The 4,891-nt window shown below is 30.4% G+C and overlaps 1 long non-coding RNA gene across 1 annotated transcript; it reads right to left on the bottom strand.

The window, feature by feature from the left end:
• Nucleotides 1-537: 537 nt before the first annotated feature.
• LOC106054097 (uncharacterized) lies at nt 538-3,901 on the bottom strand. The gene is made up of 2 exons (XR_001215373.2): nt 3,741-3,901; nt 538-1,482 (listed from the first exon to the last, which is right to left on the bottom strand). It is a non-coding gene; the product is annotated as an uncharacterized LOC106054097 (long non-coding RNA).
• Between the last annotated feature and the right edge of the window lie 990 nt (nt 3,902-4,891).

Here is a 4,891-nt window from a genome sequence, read left to right as displayed (position 1 = left end):
TCTTCACCAGGATTTGAATCCGCGAACCTTCGGTTCGGAATCCAATTGCTTTACCGTTAAGCCACAGTGCCTCCAATAGTGACATAGAGACACAAAAAAAAATCAACTTGAAGAAAAAAACATATACCATTGCCATGGAGATGTCTGCCATCTTGAAAAAACAATATTTATAAATCTTTTAAATCTAAAAAAACTATAAAGATACTAGTGATTTTATATACCGGTACATTTTTGAAAATATTATTAAACAGCTTTATTAATTCTGGACAGGATTTGGCTTACTGAATGTTTATTTTTTGTGATTTGTAAAAAAACATCACCCAATTTCAAGGTCTCTTTCATATTAATATAAAAAAAAAAATGTTATGTTATTATTAAACAATCAAGCACATTAAACATTTTTAGCTTAAGGTCTCTATCATTGTATTCCTCATCTGCACACCAAAAATTAGTTTCCTAACCCTATTGGTCTTTAAGATTGTAAGAAATGTTTATAGACAGAAATTATATAACAAAATAATAATTTTGAAAACTGCATTTAAAGTTTTACAAATGAATTTTTTATTCTAAAAGAAAATAAATCACAACAAAAGTTAAATTTTATGAACAATTATCCTTATTAAAGTATTAAAAAAAACTAAATTTTACAATAGCAATCTTGATAAGTTACACCTTCTCGAAAGTCTCTTAGGATGCTTTTTTTTTCATTATTTGTAGTTATTTCCACATAAGACCACTAAATTTTTTATATTTATAAATAAAATACTACTTTCCTTCAATTGAATGTTATAGTTTTTGACCTTCCTAAATAACTAAAGATTATTCTGTTCATGTCCAAGCCTCCTGCAGGATGGGAGAGGATGGCAACCAACAGAGTTTAAACCCGTGGCCAATCGCGTATGCAGTGCATACTACAGGAAAAGGCAGCTATCTTTTAATACAATATTTTGATTGTTTTACATGTTTTAGATATTTCATTAGATTTGAAGATTATTACATCCTTGCTCAAACATCCTGCCGTATTACAGGATAAGGAAGCAGGCAGAGTTTGAACCCTGGGCCACAGAGTGCACACCACACGGCCGGGCAGCCATTCTTTAAAAGTGTAATTGTTTATTTGATTTATATGTTTCAAATATTCCTTTAGATTTTAAGATTACAACATTCCAGAGCGCAATACCACATGATGAGGCAGCCTTTCTTATATTATGATCAAATCTTTATTTGATTCCCATTCTAACCACATTAATTATTCACATAAATTAGGCACTGAACTGAATATAGTTAAGATTTTCCTACTAGAGGAATATGGGTTGCACAGAGATTCAATAAGTCCACTTGAGCTGATCATACTAGTTATGTACCGGTTTTGAATCTTTAGTAGAATGAGAAAACATAGGACTAATTTTACTCTCAGCTGCTGATACAATATATTAGAAGAAGATTTTTTTGCTTTCACTACATCCAGAAGTTGAACAAGATCTGAAAATAAAACAAAGAAAAAAAATGTAACTTTCTTCAAATCCGAAAGAGACAACACTAAAATAGAACTAGATCTAGTAGACTGTAGTGATGTAAACAGTCGAATCACAAGTTTTAAGTCTAGATAATTATATATATATACATTCTAGATCTATAACTATAAACTATATAGACTAATATAGAGTAGAGTCTAGATCTAGTAGTGACTAATCATCTAATCTCTAGTAAGATGACTAGACTTTCACTAGATTACATGATCATGATCATTTGAAATAATCTTTTCTAGATTCTATTCTAGGTCACTATCACTTGATTTAAGTTTAAGTTTAACTAGAATTTTAAGTAGAATAGATATAGATCTAGTTACTTGTAACTAGGGAGATCTAGTTTAGTAGTTATTCTAGTAACTTGATAATTAGTTGTATCTAGAATAGCTCTAGTGAAGTCTAGTCTAGAGTCTAGAGCTTCAAATTCTAATATACTAATATAACTCTATTTACTATTTCTAGATCTAGATTCTGAAGTTTGAAGTCTCTGAAGTTTCTTATCTTATCTAATATAATACAGACATTACTTAAAAAAAGAAGATGATTACGTCCTACACGCCATGCATTCAGTCATGCATATTAACCGATGACTTAAATTCTGCCAAGTCACTGGTTTTCCTGGCTAGCTCAGGCAACCCATTCCATGCTCTAATAGCGATAGGGAAGAAGGAGTAATTGTTCAAATTTGTCCTAGCATATGGGAGAAGGAATGTGCTTTTATCTTTGTGTCTTTCTTAGTATTTTATTAAATTTTGTTTTTGTATTTGAAGATAATGGTTCAGTGTTTTATGTATAATTGCTACTTTACTTTTAAGTCCTCTATCCTGAAGGCTTTCTAAATTTAGTGATTTAACTAAAGGTGTTACTCTAGTCAAATGTGAATATTCGTTTGTTATGAATCTCACTGCTCTATTCTGTGTCTGTTCCAGTTTCTTAATGTTTTCTTGCGTTGAGGGTTCCCAAATAGAGAATGCATATTCTATTATTGGCCTAACCAAGGTTAAATAACATTTTAGTTTTATGTTCTTATTTGATTTATAGAAATTTCTTTTAATAAACCCTAATGCTTTGTTAGATTTTTTGATAGTTTCATCAATATGGGGATTCCATGACAGTTTTTCATTTATTATAACACCTAGGTATTTTGCGTTTTTAGTTTGTGTTACTGGTTTACCATGAAGAAGATACTGGTAAGTGGAATTAATTTGTTTTAGCTTTTTTGTTACTCTTAATAACTGACATTTTTCTGGGTGGAAAGACATGCTCCAATATGATTCCCATTTCTGTATTTCATCAAATTCTCTTTGTAAAATTTCTGTATCTTGTGTTGTTTTTATTGTTCTATATATTATGCAATCGTCTGCGAATAATCTGACTTTTGTTCCTGAACTAATGCAATTTCGTAAATCGTTTATGTAAATTAAAAAAATTGTAGTGGACCTAAGATTGTTCCTTAAGGTAGACCTGAGTTTACTGTTATTGGTGTTGATTTAGAGTCACTTATTATTACAGTTTGTTCTCTCCCTATAACAAAATTTTTAATCCACTGATGCAATGGACCATCAATGCCAAAATATTAAAAAATTTTAAGCAAACTATGGTGTTGAACTTTATCAAAAGCTTTGCCGGCTTTGGAAAAATCTAGTAAGATAGCATCTATTTGCTCACTTTTATCTAAACCTTTTGAAAAATCATCAATTAGTCCTATTAGTTGTGTTTCACATGATCTATATTTCCTAAAGTCTAAAGCCATGTTAATGTTGGTATGGAGTAAGGACATTATATTTGTCTAAGTGGATTATGATGTTGCTAGAGATATTTTTTTCTAGCTATTATATAGATCTAGACTCAATTCTAGACTAGAGTCTATTCTACTCTACTACTCTACTAGTGACTAGATCTATCATCTAGATTTAATTTTAATCTATTTCTAGAGTAAATATTTTTGTTAAGAAGTCACAGTTAAATTAGCTTTAATATTAATTATTTTTATTATAACAACAACATAATTTATCATAATAATTATGACAAATTATGTTATAATAATAATAGACTCTAATTACCATTATATTTGAACATTAAAAAAAAATTAAAGCAAAAAAATTAAAGTTTAAAATAATGATTATTTTAAATTTATGTAGTGTTATTTAAAAGTAGATTTGTTTAGTAGTTTATGACTATGTTAAGTATATGTATATATTGTATGTCAACCTCTTGGTTGAGAATGGTCAATGGAGTTTCTTTTGTCCAAATAGAAGCCCTTTTTGGTTGCATTTTATGGTAAAAACAAAATAGATCTAGATTCTAGACTACTTGTAAATGTTAGCAAGTTGTTTATATTGATAATGAAGAAAATTAATAGATATTCAATAGTCACACTGCGCATGTGCAACTGCAGGAAGTTGTCATTTTTTAGGGGATGCCCCTACTGTAACCTATAAAACGTCAAAAGTTGGTCACAGTTACAACGGTTTTGAAAGTTATTTATAGCGCATAAACCCGACACCCTCGATATAGGTCACGGGGGTCACGATAAAACTAAGGTAACAATCAGGTTCAGCACCAGCCAAGATCGAGTTGATTACAATACGGTTTCCATCCTCTGTAATAGGCTACTACAAAAACTAGGGTTTTGATCAGAAAGTGTTTTAGATGTTCAGAGGTTCTCCAGAAGTCTAGATATTAAAGCCAAAATATAGTTATAAATAATTAGATATTTTAAACTTTTATTAAAAATGTGCATATTTTATACATTTTTTTAAAAGCAAAATGTAAAAAAAACAAAAATTCTATATTTTTTTTTTGGGGGGGGGGGGGGGGCAAATTCGGCAATTGTGCACATCCCCTGTTACTCTTTCTCTCCGTAATTATTTTCCCACGTTTTGAAAGGAATCCTTCATTTTACTAATTATTATTTTACTACCTTGTAATGATTGGGCTTTTAACAGAAAATGTTGGTATTTAGAATTAAAGGGAAATGCATGCTCGTTTTATATAATTCAAAGTCATATTTAAAAAGTAAACATTAATTTAATTTAATGAGGTCAAAATCAATGATGTTATCGTCGATTAGGAGAGAAAGAGTTAAATGCTTAGAAAATAAGTTAATATTTCACTAATTATAATTATATGCCTAATTGCTGAGGGCCTAAAGGAAGCACGGATAAACCTTCTTCCAGATACCCCCCCCCCCTCTATACTGGTCCACAAATGAGATTGGATCATAGCGCTCTGAGCATGCTATAAGCATGAAAGTCGCGCCATATCTAAGTTATAATAATAAGTGTTTCTACCGAAAAAAATTGGCGCCCTTATCTCCAGCAAGGCGGCAAATCGTGAAGATGACGCACAATCAGCTATCC

The sequence above is a fragment of the Biomphalaria glabrata genome, chromosome 4 (genome assembly GCF_947242115.1).
Source record: "Biomphalaria glabrata chromosome 4, xgBioGlab47.1, whole genome shotgun sequence".
Lineage (NCBI taxonomy): Eukaryota > Metazoa > Mollusca > Gastropoda > Planorbidae > Biomphalaria > Biomphalaria glabrata.
The sequence above is the reverse complement of the archived record's forward strand: the minus strand, read 5'-3'. Positions and strand labels throughout refer to the sequence as shown.